Source organism: Manacus vitellinus, unplaced genomic scaffold, assembly GCF_001715985.3.
Source record: "Manacus vitellinus isolate BGI_N305 unplaced genomic scaffold, ASM171598v3 scaffold_2_pilon, whole genome shotgun sequence".
Classification (NCBI taxonomy): Eukaryota; Metazoa; Chordata; class Aves; order Passeriformes; family Pipridae; genus Manacus; species Manacus vitellinus.
The window spans coordinates 14,807,435-14,831,725 of NW_021940208.1; positions in this window are offsets into that span (position 1 = coordinate 14,807,435).

The window sequence follows — 24,291 nt, forward strand, 5'->3', positions numbered from 1 at the left end:
AATTTCTTCCATACAGCCAGCTAGAGATGAGGAATGCTCCATGTGCAGGGAAAGGAGGCTGGTAAAAAAATATATTTCACAGTTAACTCCTACAGCCGTGTTTCTTTCACATGATACCAGGGAAGCACAAGCATGGAGCCTACCACCACTCCTCTGGTCCTCTGTCCTTCCTTCTACCACTTCATAGCAAACACACAAAAGAGCCTAGAGCTGGGATAGATATTGAGATCTTCAACTACCTACACATATGTTCCTCACCAGGGTTTAAAACATGGGAGAAAATATAAGCCTATTCCTTTGGAACCAAGACTGAAAGGTTTGTTAAAAGGAAGCAATTATTTTCTGCTTTTTGAGATCTATTTTAAGAGCTATTTATTAGTGTTTACCACTGTTTAGAGTCTCCATATAAGACTGCCAGGACAGTCATAAAAAACCAACAATGTAACATAAACTTAATGAAAATAGAGTTGATAAAGAAAAATGAGATTGGAATAGCAGCTTCAGGGGCAGTTTCCTTCATGTATTTACAGGGCAGGACTGCATACCTTATTTTTTTTCCCCAAGTCTACTATGCTTAAGGAAAATTACATATCTTTGCATCGTAAATTACTATTCAGTGAGGTCAGACACTGTAACATTTTCTAGTGGTTCATATTAGTTTTTCAGAGCAAAATACCAGAAGGAATGAAATACTTATTCCATTGCTAGTTTTCTTCCTTTTCATGGTTATTTCATAGCACAAAAATTGTTAACCACATTCTTAAAGAGTAAAAAAAGGGGTAAAATTGGAAACTTCTTGCATCCCTAAAAAATTTTAAATTAATAACATGAGAACAGTGGAAGACACTTCCGTGGTACTGGATAACCAAGACAATAACACTTATTTGAATTACATGAAGTGCCTAGAATTTTAGATCACAAAATAAAGAATAAGACCAATAGTTATACTGGTACTAAACTTCAAGTTCCTGTGTAGACATAGGAAAGAGAAGGACACTACTTGAATTCAGTGGTGTTCATGGGGCTAGTTGTAGGTATCAGAATTTAATTTTCAATTGGGATAAATCATCAGATCTCACTGATTTCACAGGGTAGAGTATGTTAAAAGGAATCAATGTAGTCATGGTACAAGAACTACAGGACAGCCAAAGCAGGGACAACCACTCCTGTCATGTGCTAGACAAGCATACTGTATCTTCATCAAGCAGACTGAGGTGTCAGAAGTATAGAGGCACAAAAAACATATCCCATGGCTTGGGAATGACAGGGCACTTTCCAAATGCAGCATAGGGCAGTTTTCTCATATGTCATACTCACATAATGCCAAATAAAAACAGAACTGCACATGAAACTTTTCTCTGCTTGTGCAGAAATGGCTAGTTCTTAATAAAATAACCATTACAGTCCTGAGTTTGACCCCCAGACAATATGGAAGCTGTTGAACTAACATCTTGTCTTCTGTGTCACCCTTGTTTTATGCCAATGGGTGGAGGATCAGTGACTCAAACTGTAATGATTTGCTCCTGCCATAAGGGCAATACTTTATCATTTCTATCTCCTGCATATGTGTTGGTACTGCCAGAATAGTCATCTGTTCTCTTCATTCCAATATATGCAGGTTGTGCCTAGAGTCAGGAAGTCTTTCTTTTATGCATATAATCTTGGTAGTTAATTGCTTTGTCTTTATATAACCTTGAGAGTATGTCAGATTCACACTTTCTAATTTCTACAAGGTTATTGTATTTTAGAAAAAAGTCTATTTAGTGTTTATCCAGCTGTTGGAATCATCAAGGTGTATAAACTCTATGACAAATACCAAGAGACTTCTTTTTAAAAAGCATTTTAAACGTCCAGTTTAATGCCACTGTTCGTAGATGAAACAGAAGTAAAAAATATTGCCTGTATTAAAAGGGACAGGGCATTTGCAGCTGCTTCCCAAGTAATAATCCAGAATGTAGAATCATGAAATAGTATCTTATTTTACGAAATGCCTCAAAATAGTTTGATGGAATAGTATAATTGTTAGCACAAACTCTGAAAAGATTTATTAGGAAGCTTTGATCTTTTCAGTTCTTGATTCTAAAAATATCATTATTTTTACTAATATGTAATAAAACAAATGTAAACAAACTAGATAAACCAGCAAGTGAAAATGTTACAAGCTGATACATTGTAATTTTTGTATTAACACAAAACAAAAGTGTGGAATAGTAAATAAGGAACATATGCAGTGAACTGATTCTGATCATAGTACAATGTGGAAACTTGTTTCTTTTTACACTTGAAAATACAGAAGTATAAATTAGTAGTTCTTCATTGTACACAAAATGAGCCAACTACAAAAGATTTGGATTACATGACTGACGCTTTTTACACCCTTGAAAAGAATTTCAAAAGTATCTAAATCACTTACATGAAGTCACTGGTAATTAACCTTCTTCATTTCTTGCATGCTTTTTAAAATACTTAAGGATTCAGGTTAGAATTTTTATGAACTTGGAACTCATTCCTGGAGCTAGATTTTCAGAAGAGGTTAGCATTTAACTCCCATTGAAATGCTAGAATAAACAGCCATATATCAAGAGTTCAAGAGGACAGCAAGTCAAGCTCTGATAGAGCTTTCAAAGGTTATTTGACATAGTAGCAAACATTTCTCAAACATTTTAATTAAAATAAAGCAAGGAAAAAGAAATTTGTTGAGAAGGTCAAGATTAAAGGCAATCTTGAAAGGTCTTCAAAACTAAATGAGCACTCGCTTCACTTGTCAATACAGTTAATGATGTTGAATTTGGGGGCAAAGCAGGACTGATAATGGGAATGTAAATTATCTCAACTTAAGCAGAAGCAAGTCCCCAAGATATTAGTGAATTTTGACCAAAGCTTTGTAAGAACTGCCATATCAACTTGCAGATTCTGAAGTCAAGTTTTTCTAACATTGTATTGCTTATCTTGTTTAACAAATGTTTACCATGTTTAACAAAAAGGAAAACCCGGGACATTGGTAGTTTGTTTCCTCTGATTTTGGTAGTTTGCTTCCTCTGATTTGTTTTGTTGCACTTAAAAAACACTGACTTTTTTCTTTTACTGCAGGTTTTAAAGTTGTTATAAGAAGTCGTTCTATGGATGATTGGCACAGATAGCATGGTGACATGTGGAGCAGCTGTTCTGCAAGTCCTGTTGAAATAAACTTCTCACATGCTGCTGCCCAAAATTAAAAGTACTGGATAGCGTTACCCAGTGTTTCATATCCATTGTCTGGAGAGTGGTGTCCCACATGTCTGGAGGGTACTCAAAATACTACCCATACTTAAGAAGACCAAAAAACTTGATCTGAGTCACTGCGGGATGAACAGCTGGATGATATTAAGGGGGCAGGTTAAGACGAGGTGGCAGTAGTTAAGTGTTGAAAGGGAGTATGCAAACAGAATCCTTGAAGACATTGCTGTGGATTACATCTCAGCCTTATCAATTTTGTTTCTATGAATCAAATGGTACATTTTATGCTGAAAAATTTGCTGGTGACGTAAAACAAAGGGGTGCAGCTGATACCAAGGGGTTCTTCATGACTTACAGAGGAGCCAGGAAGAAGTAGCTAATAAGACCTACTGAGCCACTTAGATGCTAGAAGTCTATGGGGCCAAATGGGATTCTTCCTAGGGTGATGGGGGAGCTGGTGGAAGAGCTCGTGAAGCACTACAAGGTGACTAGGAATTGGCCCAACAGAAAAGGACGTTAGTCGACAGTGGCTGAACATGAGCCAGTAGCATGCCTAGGTGGCCCAGAAGGTCAGTGGCATCCTGGCCCCTGTCAGCAATAGTGTGGACAGCAGGACAAAGGCAATGATTGTCCCCCTGTACTTTGCACTGATGAGGTCACACCTCACAGTAATGCGTTCAGTTTTGGGCCCCTCACTATGCAAAGGACATTGAGGTGCTGGAGCAGGTCCAGAGAAGGGCAACGGAGCTGGTGAAGGGTCTGAAGCACATGTCCTATGAGGAGTGGTTGGGGGATCTAGGGTTGTTTAGCCTAGAAAAAAGGAGGCTGAGGGGCACCTTATCCCTTTCTACACCTACATGAAAGGAGGTTTGTAATGGACTGATTTAAGATAGAGTCTGCTTTGCCAGTGCCTCGAGCATGGAGCTAAAAAGTCTTGGTGCAACAGCTAGGCTGCTGAAGGAGCTGAGCTACTTGCAAAAGTTCCAGGAGATACCTAGCAAGCTATCAGAAGCAGGTAGACAAGCTATTCCTAGCAAAAAAATATAAAAAGTTGTTACAATCAAGAATGGCAAGGACTTACTCTCCCAAATAAGGTATGTCAGGCAGATCTTGCTTGGATACTGGGGAACCAGCCAATATACACTCAGGGTCCATCTTGGTACTAGGTGAACTTTGCTTGGATACTGGTGAACTGGCCAATGGACACTCAGGGTCTACCACAGCGAGAATATTTAAGGCAGTGCCCAGGGTGAACAGGGCGACTGCTGAGGGGACTGCTGGGGAACTTGAAGGACTACTGAGGGAACTGCTGCCACTCTGTAACCCCACTTGCCAGTTCACTCCTCGGAGGCTTTAAGGAGATCAGGGAAGAAATCTTATAGAGATCTACCAGCTTGCAAGCTGGCAGCACTTCATGGTGATGGTAACTCCAGTGCTTTTAACAGTTACACTTAGCTTTTTCTACTCTTCTATCTTCCTTCTTTCTCTCTGCTCTTTTGTGTTACAAAATAAAGTTGAATTATTGTTGTGGGATCCAGCATCTGGCCTCATTTGTGCCTTAATCTTGCTTATGGGAATGGTTCCCCTCTGCATCTAAGCGGATTGGAACAAGGTGTAGCCAGGTGCATATCAGTCTCTTTTCCAAGGCAACTAGCAACAGGACAAGAGGAGACAGTCTCAAACTGTGACAGGGGAGGTTTAGGTTGGACATTAGGAAGAAATTCGTCACAGAAGGGGTGTTTAGATACTGGAATGGGCTGCCCAGTGAGGTGATGGAGTCACCATCCCTGTAGGCAATTTAGGAAAGACTGGACGTGGCCCTTAGTGCCATGGTCTAATTGACATGGTGGTGTTTGGTCATAGCTTGGACTTGATGATCTCAGAGGTCTTTTCAAACCTAATCAGTTCTGTGATTCTGTGACAAGGATCACAGGGAACGAACTAGGTGCCACGTACGGAAATCTGTATGTATCACCTTTAATTCAGGCATCTCAGTTCTGCTACTTACTAAGTCTGTTACCCAGAAGCCAATAAAAGCAGAACAGAAAAAGGCGTGTTAACAGGGTGATTCTGCTCTGCTCCTTGCTGGAAGCAATTACATCTCTTAATGGAGTACACAAGGAGCACATAGCCCTAAGAAAATTAGTTGAATACAGGTAAAAGGAACTTCTGCTTCAAGTTAGAAAGTAATGAATGAAAATGATCATGAAGAGAAGTAACAATAGCTCATTTTTTGTTAACGAAACAATAAAACACAATGCTAGGCTGTAGGAAAAAGGTCCTCACTCTGCACTGTTTGTGGTGAATGAATCCATGGGAGACAGATTTTGTCCAGGAAGAACTCTCTTGCAACTTTATTACTCCATTTCTATACACAGACTCTCTACCAACCCCAGGTCCTAGCTTTCCAGCCAGCAAGATGTTTCCTTATCTCCCCACATACTACACACCCCCATATGATTGCTTCCAGCCACAAAGAACAGCCATGCTTCAAGTGGCTTTCCGGTTTGACCTTGTGATTCTTTTCACACACACACTAGTCTTAGCTCTGACTTGCTCAGGACCACAATATTTTTGCTTTAGTATTTTCTTCTTCTTTTATCATCCAGATAGCTGCTCCTACACTAGGCAGTGTTTGCTGTAAAGGAAGTGAAGCATCATTGCTGTTGTAGAAGGTGCTCATGGCACCTCATCTGCGGTATGACACATAACGTTTGTCACCAATGCTCAAGAAGTGACTTCTGAGTTGGAAAAGGTGCCGAATAGCACCACTGGTATCAGCCAGAGTGTGAAAGGCTTTGTTTGCTTGGTTTGGCAAAATGCAGACTAAGAAAATTTATGGCTGCTAGTAAATACATGTTCTGTTAAATGCTAAGGGCAAATAAAACTGTTTATGCTAAAGAACAATGCTTGAACAAGAACAACTGGGAGTAATAAACTGAAAACAAGTATCTTTAAATGCTGAAGCTACTGAAATAAATCTATTCACAAACCTGTGTGGAACAACTTTCCAGAAAGAGTAACATGAACAAAACATTTTCACATGCTTAGAATTGAAGAATTTTATGAAGGGAATATGTGTATCCAGTTTACCTGCAAGGGCAGAGAACTGGCTGCAATGACTAAAGAGATCTTATCTTCAGTGCTAAGCTCTTCTGACTGTCAGTGAACATGAGAATGAGAGTTGCTGGTTGCTGAAATATCTAACAAATCTATTCCAGTTGAGTTGCAGAGTTTATTTCAAAAAGGAGACTGTAATTTAAAAATTAAAACCTTGTATGTAATTTGATAATGAATAAAAGTGACAAAAGTGACAGTAAAAAGTGTAAAACCTCTTGTGTATGAAGCTCATGATTTCTGTATGAATTTGTCATTCTGAGTGCTGCCTCTCATTCAGACTTGGGAACAGAAGCAGTTTATCATGGCCTTGCAGTAATGTCACTGTCAGATGGCCAGCCTGTGGTCCGCCTTTGCAGAAGTGTATACCAGGAAGAAACTTCAGATTTTTTGGTCTCTAGGAAATGAGTTCCATAACCTAGGGACAATGAGCAATCTCACTCACTATGGACAGCCCCTCTCTGCTTCCCATAGCTTTTGCCTGAAAACAAATCTTCATCGCTTATAGCTATCAGGTGAAGAAAAGACATTAATTTGAATTATTAGATTAAAAAAAACATTTTCCATACTCAGAATCAAAATTGGTGTTGTGGTCTCCCTCTGATGGCATGTTTTGGTTTTGTTTTATTCAAAAACCAGGACAAGGTAGGGAAGTTGGGAATTAAGGGATTGGAAAGCTGGGGATACATCGCGGAGATTAAGTATGTCTTAGCAAAGCATGAACAGGTAAATGAGAGATGCAGTAAAAAAGATTCAGGATACACAAAAAAATAGGAAAAATTTAGATAGGAATCTAAAGAAGACACCTTCATTGAAGACATGAACCATAATTACTCACACAAAAAACTGTGTGCTTTAATCTTCTTTGTAGTGTTCTGCCTTTGAGACTATAAAGGCTTCAGGGCAGGATTTTGCGTTTCTAGTGCTGCAGTCAGATTTTTTTTCAATCAGGGTAATTGAATGTTTACAAAATGTGGAAAAATAGCATAAAACTTCAAACCTGCCAAATAAATAGCACGGACAACAGTTCTTTTATTATGACTTCATAATCCATGAAATCTTTCATTACTGTTAAGGGACACACTCCAATTACATGTTGCTTCTAACGTAATGTTGGTACTGTGAGTCTGACAAGAAATTTTGTTCAAACAAAATATTCTCTTGAATTTTATTTAAAATAAAATAAAATAAATATCTGTAATTTATGAATTTGATAATTTTTTGCTAATGTTCTGGCACTGAAGACTTTGTATTTATATTACAATGTTATTTCATATTAAAAGTCAAAACAAAAATTCCTATACTTATCTGACCTTATGAGAAAACTTTGTGCTCTGCATGTTTTTGTTTTTCTGTATGAAATCCTGCCTAGGTCCTGTCGCTGAAGTGCCAAGCTAATCTCCCTTTTTCTGCAGAGATAATAACATGCTAATAGAAACTCCTGACAAGTGACTTGTATTATTTAGCAATTAACAACTGCCACTGTAATAGAATTGAAACATCAGCAAGGGCAAAGTGTGAAAAATACTTTTTTTCTCCCTGGAACCATTGTTCTGTTGGAGTGTTGTATTCCTGAGAAGCAAAACCTTTGCAGAGTTGTTTTAGTGGAGACATTTTGAAACATGCAAATGCATTCATTTTATCTTTCCTCATCTGTAGCTTCAGACAGTCCAGGAACATGAGTGAATTTCTCCAAATTCTGTGTTATTTAAGAAACATTCTAGAGAAGATCATAAATATATCTTTGCAGCATAGAAAGCACTATTTATTTGCAAAATCCCACTGAAGAATTACCCTGTGCCTAAGACTTTGTCTTGCTCAGCACGACCAGTACAAATGAAATGAGGCATGAGCACAGCACAAGAGCACAATTCAAATAACGTGTCTCCCTCACAAGTCCATCTGGTTTCCCAGTGCATTTTGTTTGTGCCAAAAGAAAACATGACACATCAGTAGGGACATGACAAGAACAGAGATATCATGGAGAAAGCTTCTACTTTAGCTAGGCACCCACTGCTGCCAGAGAAGGGAGCTGCGACCTCCCAGCAGCTCTGTGCTGCTTTGGGACTGGGGTGCTAAGAAATAGATGTAAATGGCAGACAGCAGTACCAATGCACCAGAGTGGACCAAGGCAAGGAGAAAAACTAGGTCAGCTCAACATAATGTGATCAAAGTATTTAATCACTTCTTTTTAAAAAGTCCAGTTAAATATGCATGCCTTTTTGGAAGTAACAATGCAAAATTTGGTCTATATGTTAGCAGATGAATCAGAACAACTGCAATCTTTCTCCCTATCAGTACTTAAATAATGACAGATCAGTTCAACACCTCCCTTTAAACAGATTTGGCCTTCCAATCAAGGACAGAAAAATTCCTGTTAAACACTCAATATGTTCAATAAACCATCCAATTTACACATGCTTTTGCAAAGTCTGTGACTATTTACGTATCTTAGAACATACTTTAAATATTTCATAGGACAGGCAGAATAGCCTTGTGCTGATCAACGTTTTAAATTGGCTGCAGCCTTTTGCAAGTCAAACAGCATCTTGCTTTCTCCTACTCTACACACCATACTTGGAAGGAGCTCCGTGTAAAAAGCCACAAAACCACCTCCTTATTCTCCAACAAATCCTTCCTTTACTGGGATTTTTATACCTTAGAAGTCCCTGAAATGAAGACTGACAATGTGTTTCAACTTCTGCTAAGATCTATGACGCTGAGCTAGAGAGCCTCTATGTTTCTGTACTATGCCTTTGTTTGTACTCATCTGCCGCCCTTCTACTCGGATATAGAAATTTGTGGGTGGAGGATAGATTTTTTTTTTTTTAAAGCTTGTGTTTGTGTAGGGCTTTGTATATGCAGATGTCTGTTTATGGATACAGATACTAAGTGCTATAGAAATAAAAGTAATATAGGGGATTTAAAAAGCATACTCAATATCAAGCAATTTTTTCATCACTAATGAACAATTTCTTTTCCAAATTTCCAGTTTCACAAGCTAAAAAGGGAACTCTCCTGTGAGGAAGGTAGATCGATCCTCTGTTCTCCCATCACTACATTCTCTAGAAGTATTATCTTCAGAGGTACATGTTTTCTGATGCTTTCTGCATTGCCCTGGTTGAGAGAAAATACAGAGTTAATTCCTAAAATGAACCAGGGCTTCAGTGACAGTCTCTCAAAAGATGGAGCTCAGACATACATTTTTTATATATATATAATCCTGAGAAGAGGCATTCCAGCAGGTTTCACTAACACCAGCTCGAACAAGCCTCTCTAAATAAAGCTTGTAAAAAGGAAAGATGGTGACAAGACCTATGTGCACTGAGACATCACTGCTTCTTATGGGAATACTTAGAAAGAAAAATTCCACACAAATGGACACCAGAGAAAACAAATTAAGACTCTGCTCCTTTTCTTATCCAAGCAAAGATATTAAAAAGGAACCTCTGTGTCCTGGGTTATAAGAAAGATTTTCCTAATTACTAATTATTATGTAGTGCTGCCAGAGTTGTTTTCAAAAATGGAGATAATGTGATATAAACTGATACAATATTAAAAACAGTGGATGACAAGTAGGTCAAAAAATACAGGACTAAAGAGATTTTAAAACAACTGCATGTAATAGTTGGAAACAGATATAAAAGAGAAGCAAATGTAACAGGTTTACTATGTTGGCTTTTTTATTTTAAAAGCAGTAAAACTGTTGCAATAATTATAACACATATTGCACCCATTCCATAATAATTTTAATATCAGTAATTGCTCCCAGTGGTTAAAAATGTATGAGGGGAACCAGTAATATAGGGACACTAAAAATTTTCTTTATTGCTAAAGTATAAAAAGATAATTGGAAAGGTGACAAGAAAGCAAAATATATGTACAATGGTATACTAGGAATATAAATTGCTTACAATTAACAATGCCATAGACTACTCACTCAAAAATAGGAAATATATTTCATAAGAAGTACAAAACTTTTTCTAGCTTGCGGATAACCAAGTGGGAAATCTCAGTATTTTCTGGAATTAAAGTTGCATTACCCATCCACATGCCTTTTCATATTAGAAAACTATCAAATTTGCAATGAAGCCACATCTAGAGGACTTGTAGAAGAGATCAAGAAGGAAACAAAACTATATTACATATGAAAGTTCTTGGAGAAAAAAAAAAAGAGAATCTGTTAATCAGAAAATGCCTCATCCAGATGGACGTATGTTGTTTTGATAACTAAATTGTTTTAAAGGAAAAGACTGTTAGTTCCCACATGGTAACTACAAAAGGGAAGGATTTTGAGGGACTCCTCTGTCACAGCAGCCATCAGCCCAGAAAGGCTGAGATGCCCAAGTTTGTGGTGAGCAGACTAGAATTTGCCATAGGTAGGACAGAATGGGTGACATTCACATTGCCTAACTTTAGATTACTAAAACATACACACTTCATTCTGAGCTACTTTTTTCAGATAATTTAAAGTCATGAGGAAGAACTAAAGGCTTTTAGATCACCCCAGATCAGTCAGGTCCATATCTCTTCTCTGACAGTGAAAAAGGACCTCTGTGACTAGCTCAGCTAAAGCCATCTGCATTTTATCACATGAATCTGTCCTGCTCTGTCACTTTTACTCTGTTTTAAATCCATTTAAAACTCTTAGTCACATCTAAAACTCCAACTCACATCCTTTGGCAACTAAAGTTTTTTTGTTTTTGAGATTTCCACATAGTGCTCCATAGCTAGTGGTAGCTAGCTGTGCAGATGTTGCTGTTAAGATTGCTAGGTCTGCAACCAAGAAGATGACCCCAAAGTCTTTGTCCGGTCAGATGGATTTCTGGATTTCTGTGTCAACTGAAAGGGAACCATCTGGGGGCTAGAAAGAATCTGGAGAAGGCAACTTTCCTTCAGGAGAAAAGCTTTCTTCATCTGTGCAGCAGGAAAAGACAGCACAGATGTCTTCTGGTGTATGAATTTCCTTACTAGCAAAATTTTTGCCTTCTTCCTAGATCTCCAGCTAATAGAGGAGAGCCACTGGGATGAATTAACAGCTTGGCTGCTGGTATAGACAGCAACCGTATACCTTTTAAGCAGAGATGGGAAAACAAGCACCAAACTGACATGAAGTCAGAATTCCTTGTCTAGGACTCTGAGGCTGCCCACCATGCAATGAGAAATATGTGGTGTGCATAGGTTAAAAATAGCCATTTGTCTCTATATTCCATTTTAATAATTCATTTGTATTTGTATTAATATTTGTATTTGCTTTTTTATGATATACATTAGTGTCTTATGAATAGGATGACACACCTTTATCTTTTAAAAAATTGTCTATAGATTTCAGTTGCTGCTTTTTCTTTATTTTTTTGTACAGAAATACCGAAGAAGCACAAGAAACACTTTATACTAAACAGTCCAATGAAGTAAAGCAGTGACTGATTTGTCACTGATCCAGTCTCCAGGAGCAGGCAGCAGCCTGCTCACAGCTCTTGAACAGCCAGACTAATCAACAAAGCAAATGCATGCAGAGATAACTCCACAGACCTTTCTCCACCTCCTAAATTTGTCTATACTGTCTGTGAAAAACTAAATAGCGGAAGTAAAACAGAAAGATGCATCCTTTAGAGGAAGTGTCTTGTTTAGCAGACAGATCACAATACACAAAACATTATCCTCTGACACACAAGAAACAGTAAGTCCAGCAGACCTCCTCTGTTCCTGACATAATGTAACTGCCGTTCACAGCAGCATTTTCACAGGATAGATGGAAAAATTAACATACTGCCTATGGCTAGCCACATTTAACTGTGGCTACCTGTAGCTGTGCTACCTCTCTACTATAAATATAGGATGGCAAATCCACACTGCAGCAGGTTCTCATGTGAGCACAGTCTCACAGGTTTATAAAATTTTTAAACCATAGAAAATCCTAATTATCTGTTTCAAATTCCAGTCAGTGTCACAGGAAGAGCACTGAGTCACAGGGCAGAGGACTCTGACACCCAGGTCACTTTCCTCCACTCAAGAAAATTTTCACTGACACAGATTCTTCATGTCAGTAAGCCCAGAAAGAAACCAAACAGGACAGGAGCAGTAGTTAAAAAATCTCCTCTTGCAGAGGTAGAAATAATGCTGTGCTTTCTTGGTTGCTTTTTTAAAAAAATCTTTCCCATGTCAGTGTGAAATATTATTTATTTCTTTCACAGAAAGAGATTAGCAATTCAGGCTAAATATATCTTTTTATTAGTATATCTTTAATTAGTTCTGTTTTGGTTACAAATACTTTGATATTTCTGACAATATTTTCCTTGTCCAGTTGGCAATCTTCTCTTTATTACTGAGCAACCCATCAGCTTTTAAGGAAAAGACTTGTACTGAATTAGCATTATTTTCCACAATTCTTTGGAATTCAGTACTGACTCAGGTTACATATTTCATATGACATCCAGCAATCTAAGCCACATCTTCCTGCAAAAAGAGTTATCACTTTCTCCTTGAGAACAAGGACATTTATCCTGACATATATCCATGATATATCCTGTCTTTATCCACACTCTGTTTCTTAAGGAATAGCAAAAACTATTTATCCTTCTATCCCCTATGTAAGCAGAATGATGACTCAAGTGGGGCTTTGATTCAAGAAAACCATGGAGAAAGAGAGGTGACAAGCCAGGTTCAGGGAAATCTTCTCTTATATTCTACTGATCCTTTAGCAGACAAAAATACCACATCTCTTTGTGTGGACTTGCAGTTATACTGCTAACAGCAAGCAGAACAGGGGATAAATATAGGTGAGAAAATACGTTTCATCTGCAGAAGCATAGCCAGAGACCCTTTGGAGATGCTAAGGTGAACGTTATTCAAATTGTGAGGGATTCTTATAACTTTGTATAACTGTTTCATGTTAAACCTGCAGTAACTACATGTTATATTGTAAGCAAGCTTCCTGGACTCCCTCCAGGTCAGTAGGAAGGGACAGGCACTACATGTCCCAATCCCTACATTTCACCCCCAACAGCTGCCTAAAATATGTCAAATGGATTCCCACTGCAGCCTTTCTACTCTACAGAAAGAGGTTAGCCAGCTATTTCAGGGTAGAATTAAATGTTTGAAGAACTGACCTCGGAACTCCATGCTTCCAAGCATAGCTACATCTCAGAACTTAACTCTCTAGCTATGATTAATGCAAACCTCACAAATGATAAAGAATCAGTAAAAACTGCGGTGAGAATAATTTAGCTATTTGAAAGCATTGAAATAGTTTCACTTCATCTTTGAAGTCTAAGGAAGCAAGACAGTATGAAGTCCTACTTTTTAATTTAATTTTCCCTTTGGTAAATGAGTCATCTTTTCATAAGTCTTGACCATCATTCTGTAGCAAAAATAACGTATCTGATAGCCAAGTATAAGGTCAAAGATGGACTTCGATGACATTTGAAATTTGAAAGCAAAGAGTTTTTAGTAATTACAGTTTTCGCTTGGATTAGCAGTTTATTATATAACGCTTCATATTCCAGAAAAAAAAACCTCTTGATAATTAGTTATTCTATTTAGTGACAGCATATTTCATGGAACTCTTAGCAGATTTTTCAAGCACATTCATAACTTTCAAGTTTAAATCTCATAGAACAATAGTAGCTCTTATACTACTCAATTACAGATACTTAGTTTGAATTCCCAACTGCAATTGCAAAACACAACTGGTTTTAGATGACCACAGATTTATTCATGTATAGGGCATTTTGGTTACTTATCGATTTGTAGAATACCCTTTGTAAATACACAGGTCTTTTCTGTTGAAGGTCAGCTAAAACCTATGCACCATGTTAAAACACTCAAAATAGGATTGCTTTGGTAAAAGTGTGACATTCACCCAGAAATAATTTACCATGGATTAGTTAGGATTTAGAATTAAAGCAAGCAGTGTAGAAAAATGCACTAGGTCTAATTAAAAAGGAACAAAAATATCTCAAAAATAATCTACTATTTTTCTAAATCATCTAGGTGATCTGCAGATACACAGCATAGAAGCAAAAATCCAGCTCTGTCAGAAATGTGTTGGTAATTTGATGAATTAGACCACAAATGTGAATAAAAGTAGCTGCACTGGGATTGTGCTAGAGGAAGCTTTGGTGTGGAGTGAACCTCTCATTAGCTAAAAAAAATCAACACTTAAGCTTCTAAACAGACCCGTCTTAAATCTGAGTAGAGCTGTGAAGGATGATTGCTTGGAATAACAGTGGACTGGCCTCGATTCAGTTGGTGTCTCCCAGCTCCTAATTCAGCAATGTACTCACAACAAGGACTCTTCCAGTTTTGTCAGTCAGGTCCTCAGAGTGTCCCTATTGGCAACACTCTCTCCCACTGTAGTTTTACAACGACAATGTGAAACACTACTCCTCTGCTACGTGAGACTACAGCTCAGGAACTCAAGTCACCTTTTCTTACATGCTCAGAGGAAAAAACCATAAATTTTACAACTGTTTTATTACACAATAATATCACAACTACCTTTTCTCCAGTTCTAGTCACCTACACAATCATACCTAAAACCTCTAAGCAACAGACCTATTACTATGAATCAGTTTCTTTTTGATGTGTAGCTAGCAAACTTACATAGACATGACTCAATGTAAAAGTTTCTCTTGAAGTTGGACTCAAAATGGACTCAAAGCTCCACAATTAAGTTAATTTTCTCTTCAAAGTATTTTCAGACAAAGGCCTTTTTATCATTTTAAATTATACAGACTACAGTGAAGTCATTAGGTAAAATTACAGTACATTGCTGTCGTGGGTTGAGGTGGCTGCATTTTTTCGTAGCAGGGGGTGGCTACATAGGGTGGCTTCGGTTAGAAGCTGCTAGAAGTTTTCCCCTCAATGAAGTCAATGACAGCTGGTTACAGGAGGGACTTACTGCTGCTGGCCAAGGGAGAGACAATAATCACGCCTCTGTGATAACATATTTAAGAACAAACTTGTTGTGCAGAAGAATTTTTCGAGCCAGGGAGAGCTGACCAAAGCTCCCGGGTGGCCCTGCCACCTCCCCTGCCGTGGGGAGGAGGTGGCAGCAGCCTGGCCCGGGCCTCCTGGCACCCAGCCTGGAGCAGGCACTGTCAACCCCATGTTGAATTTGTTTTGCCTGTGTGACCTCTCCCAGCTCAGAACAACTTTAGTGGGTGCCTAGAATCTGGCCACAACAATTGCACTAAGAAAAAATAATTTTCAAGAAAAAAGAAGAGCCGTGACATTGTTCTGATGATCTTGAATACTGCAGGAAAAGCCTTTGAATAAATCTGGCAGTCAGATAATCAGAAAATGATTGAGTGAAATATGAATAAAGCATAAAAAATAGGAATACTTTAAGACAATTACTGATTGATAGCTTTACAGAATTTTCTTGTTATTTGGAAATATTTGGGCTCTGAAGAATCTGACCAGCACATGTAGACAAGGTCATGAAGAAAGAAGCAGTACTTTTCCTCGTTCAATTCCTTGTACAGGTTTGGGAACTGTTCTATTGAGGGAAAGAGAACTGCCTACCAATGATGCTGAAGAGATCTGGATGATGGCCCCATGACTCTGATAGGCATCATCAACAAAGTTAGAAATCTTCCCCAGATTCCCACTACCGCTCTGCTCACACGACAGTCAGAAAATATTACAGCCTCGATTTCTCTGTTTCTTTTCCATGGTCAAATTAGCACTTTGTACTGAAATACTAACATAATATTAAGATTACACAGAATAATTTCTGAAGGAAAAAAGCATTTGCTTTTGGTTAACAAATTTTCTGTTTTGGACTCTATCCACATAAAATCTTCTTCTAAATGGAAAAGGTATGACTTTTTTCCTTGTGGAATGTTGGCCATTCAGGAGCAATAAAACTATTTTAAAACAAGATCCTCTATATTAATCTTTTTATCTGTAAGATAAAAAGAGTCATATTTAGAGTTACGAGGCAGATTTAATCCTTTCTTACAACTGATGATATACTAAGCAGTTTGTAATTTCCTGTTACATATTCCTAGGACACTTAATAAATTGCTTGTGTTTGGATTTCTTCAAAGTTCCAAAATCCCTTTCTCCAAAATGGACATTCTAGTTGTCATCAAAATGTTCATTTAACTTTTCACTCTATTTGCCCCTTCCCAGAACTGTATCTATTGTTCCTTCTACAAAACTGAGATAAAGTATAACATAGATTCCATAGAAAGTCTTGCAGTTTTTCCAAGGATACCAAGAAAAGAATTCTTAGCAATAATATTAAATTTGAAATACCCAAGAAACTTCTGCATTACAATAAATAGCCTATTTAATCCAACTTAGATGCACATTAACAAAATACTTATTTGCCAACAGTTTTCCTGAAAAATATACATTATTTTATATATATGCATGTACATATGTATATAAGTTATCTAAAAAGGTCCTGAGTAGTTGAAGATTTTTTGCTAAACTCTTCTGAGTTTTAAATGGAAAGCTGTACACTTTATAAGCATGTGCTTTGAAGTGTGAGGAACTTTCTTTGCTTCCTGTTAGAAAACACTCAAATTTGAAGCATTGGTTCAAAAAAAAAAAAAATCAACATAACAGTATTCTACATAATCAGTGTAGGAATGCAAAGTTTAGGAAGATATTATAAGCTAGTTTATATTTTTCTAGACTGTTTAGAGCTGAACTCTTGCCAGAATAATATAAAACTTTATTTTTATTTTAAACCTAGAGACAAGCTTCCACTTCTGAACCAATCAGAAGGTTGAAAATCTGGACATCACAGTGATTTCTTCCACATTAAATTCAGACAAACGGGTACCGCCTACTGGGTGATTAATATCATCCTACTGGGAAACAGAAATTTTCCATGATGGATACATATGTTCCTAGATCATGTACCAATCAAGTGTGATTCCAGCTGACAAAATCGTAGGCTAAGGCTGAACAGCCACAGGTAGCTCATAAACGACATGAAAAATATCATTATAATAATAAAAAAAAGTTTTTGCCAAGTTCATATATTCTTACTGGTATTTAATTGCTTTTACCCTGTAACTAGATGACAGTTAATGAAAAAAAAAAGTTTTTCTTTGATTGGAGACAAGTAGAACAGAATCTAGGTGAGGAAGTTTTCCTATTCACATTCTTTAATTGGCCACTTTATTTTAGAAAGCTTGAGCCAAAATAAATTATTTCTTTAAATGCTAACATTAATTAGCTCACAACACCAGATAAAATGTAGCATTAAGCCAGTTTCATTATTCTGAATTTTAGATTTGAACAAATTATGTTTCACCTTCTCTGATACTAAGACAAAAGAAACACTGTTACAGTTTATGGTTAAAGAAGGGGGGGACCAAAATATGAAGATAATTTCTTTTCTCTTCCTTATCCTGCACCACTGGTCTCATCCAGAATTTTCCTCCTGTGAGATACCTGCATGGTGGATGACAGAAAAAGCAGAGTATGCACTCCAGCTCTGATGTGGGCAAAACTGACCATGGAGGCACTCAAGGAGCACTACATACATTCACAAAATGGTTGCTATTTGTGTTTGCTTCAGATTTATGACTCTTCATCAGTAGTCAAGCTCCACCACTGGGTTGTAAATTACTTTATTACAATATTAACAAAGGCACTAGCATGTGGCAAATCCAGAGATTTGTTTTCATTGTATACTGTAATCAAAGAGAACTGCTTCCATACAATTGAACAAAGCAGAAAAGAAAATTCTGAGATCTTGAACAACTAGGTTAGGTGAGCTTTATACTGCGGGTAGCCAACAATTTAAAACTCTTTGACTATAGAGTAAGGATTTAGGGATGGTTATTATTTCATTGTCTCAAATTGTAAAGATTTAACATCTTATTCTAGAACAGGATAATGGAAGTGAAAATATTATTAAAAGGCAAAAAGCTATTTTTATCAATTACTTGTTCTCCTCTGAGTATGTAATCCGCATTTGAAAGAAACTTGTAAGTAGAAAATAAATCCTTCAAAAGAATTTTCATAGCTACTCTCACTAGAATAATTTAGACTAAATACCTCCTTATATTAATGCAAATTACCTTTTATTATACAATGGATACCTTTAAATAAAACCTTGTCATTTAAATAAATTCAGGAACTATTAGAACACTTCAGGAATGTATGAGTACCCTACACATAGGAAGGGAAAAATAGGTTTCATAAGTCATTGGAACAGAGCAAATATATATACTTAAGTGTAGTTTACATATTAAATGTAGGTTGCATGTAGGTATATATGTGGAAATGGCTAGGAGGATATCACTATGGAGCTTTCAAGATTTTCCTCAGTTCATACTTTAACATGGATATTTAATTGTTAATTGTTTAATGTTAATCATTTTTAGTTTCTATTTTGCCATTAAAATATCCAAGGTCTTGTATGACCTTAAATATATTTACAGTCCTGTTCTGAAGAGCATACTACAGAAGAGGTCTTTTTTATTATACGTGCATTTTACCCTTATATGAAACGCATTTCAAATGATTCTCATTTGTTTTCTAGTAAGGACTGATATTCATAGGAAGTAAAATAACCTTCTGTGTCTCCTTTAAAAGCCTCAGGTATTTTCTTCCTGTACTGCACATAGGGATAATATGAATTATTATAAGCTTTAAAGTCATTGCCAACAATAATGCTTAATTCCAACACAGTATCTATTCCCCTAGTTTATTATTTTTTTTTCAGTATTCCTGGCATGATTTCATCACAAGTCTTCCATGAATCAGCCAAACTACAATCTAAGTACTAAGTATACTGTATTTACTGTCTTCAGGAATAGACACCTGGGAGTAGTCAGCATTGATTTATGAAGGAAAAACCATGCTTAACCAATGTGACAGTATTCTATCATAAAATTATAGTCTTGGTGGACAAGGAAAGAGCACTGAATGTTTTTTACCTTGGCTGTAGCAAGTGTTTTGTTGCTGTATCCTATAATATCCTTATGGATAATGAACTACAGGATAGGTAAGTAGACAATGAGGTGGACTGAAAACTGCCTCAACTGCCAGTACAAAAATCTTGTGAGCAGTGACAGAAAATCCATCTGGATGCCAGCCACTAACAGAACACCTGAGGGTCAGTGTCAAGTCAATGTTGTTTAACAACTTTATTAATGAACTGGACAGCAGGACAGAGTGCACACTCAGATAAAAAACTGGGAGGAAATGTTGATACACCAGATGGTTGTGCTGCTATTCAGAGGGACCTCAACAGGCAGGAGAAATGGGGCACTGGTGCATCTTTTCATCAAAAAAAACAAGGAGCATCCTGGCTGCCATTAGAGAGAATGTTGCCAGCAAGCTGAGCACTGGTGAGGCCACGTCTGGATTGCTGTGTCCACCTCTGGGGTCTCCAGTACAAAAAAGATAAGGGCATACTAGAGTGAGTCCAATGACGGACCATGAAGACAATTACAGGGATTTAAGAGATTGAAGCATCTAACAGTCAAGTGACTGAGAAAGGATGTTTAGATTCTAGAAGAGGGTATTCATTGAGAATCTTGTCCACATTTATATGGACTTGATGGAGGGGTAGTAAAAAAGACAGAGCCAGATTCTCCTCAGTTGTGCACAGTGACAGGACAAGAAGCAATGGGCACAAATTAATTCCACTCAAACTTATGGAAAAGTTTTTTATCGTGAATGTGGCCAAGTACTGGCACAGGTTACCCAGAAAGGTTGTGGAGTCTTCATCCTTGGAGATACTCAAAACCTGACTGGAGAGGGCCCTGAGCAACCTGATCTAGATGACCCCTGTTGGACTGATCTCCAGAGGTCCCTTGCAACCTCAGCTGTTCTGTGACTCAGTGATATTTACAAATACTAAGCCTCCTTTCAAAGGCAATCATAAGTCCGAAAGAAAGCCAAACTATATGGTCTACCTGAATACTTCATGGACTAAAACAAAGGGATGTGAGTGTTCTCCTTTGTGAAAAGATGAGATGTTCACCAGGAATAAAGTTCAAGAAAAAAAGTTCACAGAGACAATTTGTTCTATTCTTCTCAGTCTTATTCCACCATTAAAAGGTAACAAAGCTGCCTGTTCAGATTTTAAATGTGATGTTCTTTTTGAAGGCTATTTAGGAGCAACAGCTGGCAAAGAGGGTTTAGGGTTCAATGAGTTTCAGACATTATATATCACAGCTGTGAACCCTGAAAGACTATTGATCCAGTAGCCTCTTTTAATTGTTAACAGAGGCACAGATATCCAAACTGACATGACACTAAAACTAATAGCGCCAGGCACCTGTAGAAGTCTCACAGATTTCTACTTTACTGTAGACTCAAAAATTTTATCACAAGCATGAGAGAAAATCAAATCTGTCATAAAAGTACTTAAAAAGAGAAAGTGGCACTTGATTAACCTACAGATTATTATTTGTGGGAGTTGCAGGTGCCTTTGAGAACCTAGGGAGTGCTCTTCTTCAATAACACTTTACATTCTACAATAATACTTTACAATCAAAGACAATGGAGAATATTTATGGATTAAATAAAAATCAATTAGGAACTCAGTTCTTGGTTCTCCAGACTTTCCCCAAAGGTCTTAATGGTTACTGTCAGGATTAAAGATCAAGATTTCAAACTAATTTGTTATTTTTTTTGATGCATGATTGATGAAAAACACTAAATCTGGAGAGTTAATATATTGAGTCAACATTGTAAAGTACCAAAGTTAATTGGAATATTAAGCCACAATTTTCTCAGAAGTGATTTGGCCAGATTTGCAAAGACATTTAGATAGAGACAGTGGTAGTCATAAGCAACTTATACATCAAATAAAAAAAATAATATTAAATTATCATTTACCACTCATAAATATTTTACGTAATTATACAACTATTAAAATATGCTCCTTAGACATTTTGGAACAGAGCTTTAGATAGTATATCCAGATCCACACAAGTGATTCAAGATTCTTAACTCCAATGGCAGCCTCTGGGACTATGATTTTAAATCACTAAGTCACCTTGTGAAAACCGAACAGGCTTCAAATTTTTTTTTGAGAAGGCCACTCTTTTTGAAAATGAGTTAACATTTACCGAGTCTTGGTCAGAGTAGCCTGAAGAACATTCGATTTCAAAATCACAAGGACACTGATCTTACCTTAAAAATCTGTTTAGATATAAAAATTAATGTTTATATCACAGAAGCACAGAATATGCCGAGTTGGAAGGGACCCATGAGGATCATTGAGTCCAACTCCTGGTTCTGCACAGGACCATTCCCAAGAGTCTCTCCATGTGCCTGAGAGTATTGTCCAAACGTTTCTTGAACTCTGTCAGGCTTGGTGCTGTGACCACTTCCCTGGGGAGCCTGTTCCACTACCCAACCACTCTCTGGTTGAAGAACCTTTTTTTAATATCTAACCTACACCTCCCCTGACACAACTTCAGGCCATTCCCTCAGGGCCTGTCACTGGTCACCACATAGAAGAGATCAGTGCCTGCCCCCCCTCTTTCCCTCATGAGGAAGTTGTGGACTGCAATGAGGTCTCCCCTCAGTGTCCTCTTCATATGGCTCAATCTGAACGCTAATTACACAATTTAAAAGCAATGCTAAAAAAAACCCAAAAACATGAAGTCTTCAAAATTAACCACTGCAGAAATTAGAAAATGTTACCATTAAGGGTTGCCTGTATAACTCTAAATTTGTTTTCAGGTGCCTAGGCATCTTATTTAACTGTATGGTCATATATCAGTTTTCTCTGAGGATCTACCTCATTCAAAGAATGATAATGCCCACAAAATTAATCAAAGTTCTGTACTTAATGAGTCTATAATGTGACTGCATGCAAATTTATATCCAAATGGCCAGTTGTGCATCTAAGTGGCTACTTGTGTCATTATCTGATTTGCATGCATAATCACTGTAATTATACACAGTTTTAAAATGTGAGACCACAGTGTTAGCAGCTGAAAAATATTACTTAATTCATGTATTAGTCATGCTTATTAATCAATCATTTACTTACAATATGTTTACATTAATCAGTTGCTCTTTGCATAACTTACAGTGCCTTCTTTCCTACAAGATTCATCCTGTTCTTTTTGCCTAATCATTGTGTCTGTCATTTGGGAGTCAGAGACTACATGCAACTTTGCCAGATACAAGTTCCCTGTCTTATGGCTGCAATCTGTGATCATTGTACTTAGTTACTTAGTTATATTCAGAAAAATCTTAAAAACTAGGACAGATCTGTGCATCAGAATTAGCTAATATTCCCTTTTCCAAGTAATATGAGGGTTTATTACTCCCACTAACATTTAATGAAAATTGTCAAAAACACCTTATCATTTCTGAATTCCTGACTGGCCCTTTTGCAGTGCAAACAAAGACTGAAACCACAAGTTTTACAGACCAGAGGCTGAAGAGTGCAACAAAAGCATGAAGACGTTACTCAGCATCAAAAAATTTTGTTGTATTCAATTTACATGACCCGCTCATCTCATCTCATATTTTCCATTCACTACATACTAATTTCTCGATATAGAACAATCTATTTTCTCAATTATTTGATATATAAATGGGAAGACTAGATGTCCTCTATATTCTCCAGGGAACAAGACATTACACTTTTGTGATCCAGACGCCAATCTGTTCTGCTATATTATGAAATATTACCTGTATAAATTCCAAATTATAAAGGACAAGATATCAGCAAAACATACCATGCACAGGATTTTCATTAAGTCTAGGGAAGCAAATAAAATCTGTTACATGGAGATCTTTTCCATAAGATAATTATTACACATACATTAATCAGAGAAGAACTGAAATGGAATTAAATCACCACCAGTGATCAGCATCATTTTAACATCTCTGAAGGCACTGTGATGCAGGAAAGTGTTCAATGTTCCATTAGTAAACTTACAAAACAAGAGTTGTGCATAAAAAGGGTTCCCTGAGGTCCTGAATCTCAGTAATCAGTCAGATACTACTTTTCGTAATAAATTAAAGTTCATCTTAAAATTAGTCTAGTTTTATAACAACAGCAGTGGCACCATGCTTCTGTGATGACCTTTGGTGAGACACATTAGTGATAAAACCTGACTGAAACTAACACTAAGTGAAAGACAATGTGGTCTGGGAAAACAGGAGGCAACTGCACTGCACACCGACACTCCATAATTCTCATAGTTAAGTTGGAGCCAACTCCAAAGAGAGACTATACAGACGACAGAGTTGCTACGTGACCATTTGACTGTGAGTCTGCTTTTACTGTATGATTTAATTAGGTTGTTACAATTAATGGGATGCAGCATCTGTCAGCATAATCCTCATGATATACCTCCTTCAGCATAACTGTACCAAGCTGAAACAGAGTACTCTTCCTGTTCTCCTCAACCATTATTCAGAATGCCCAAATTACCTGACAAAGCATAGGCAGAAAAAAATCTGCCCAAGAGCTCTCCTGTTCAATTATGGGAAGATAAAACTAGTGGGGTTGCAATATGTCCCTAGAGCTAGCAATGCTGCAGTACTGTTTATACCACTAACATGACAATGCTAGCAATCCTATTCCCCACAGACTTTGTCTTGGTAGGAATGGGTATGACAAAACATCACAAAATACTGTAATTTGGTTTACATTTTTATGACACTTATGTAGCCCTTTTATCCTCAGTGTTTCACCGGCAGCAACTTTGCAAGTCAACATAGACAGGTTATGTCATGGACATGTTATGGAGCCATATGCTAACATGCATGCAAACTTCATGCAGCATAGAAAGGTCTTGCTTTTTCAAATATTGTCAGTGGAAACACTTTCTGAAAAAAAACTTGAAACATTGCTTAGGATTCCTTGTTTTATCCTCATTCACTCATTTGTCAGAGACTGAAATGGTTAATGATTTATGCATTCTAGTATCAACAGAGGACATTTACAGCCTGGGAAGAGTGTCATGGTAGCTGTTGGCCCATCAAAGCCCATCCCCCTGCCAA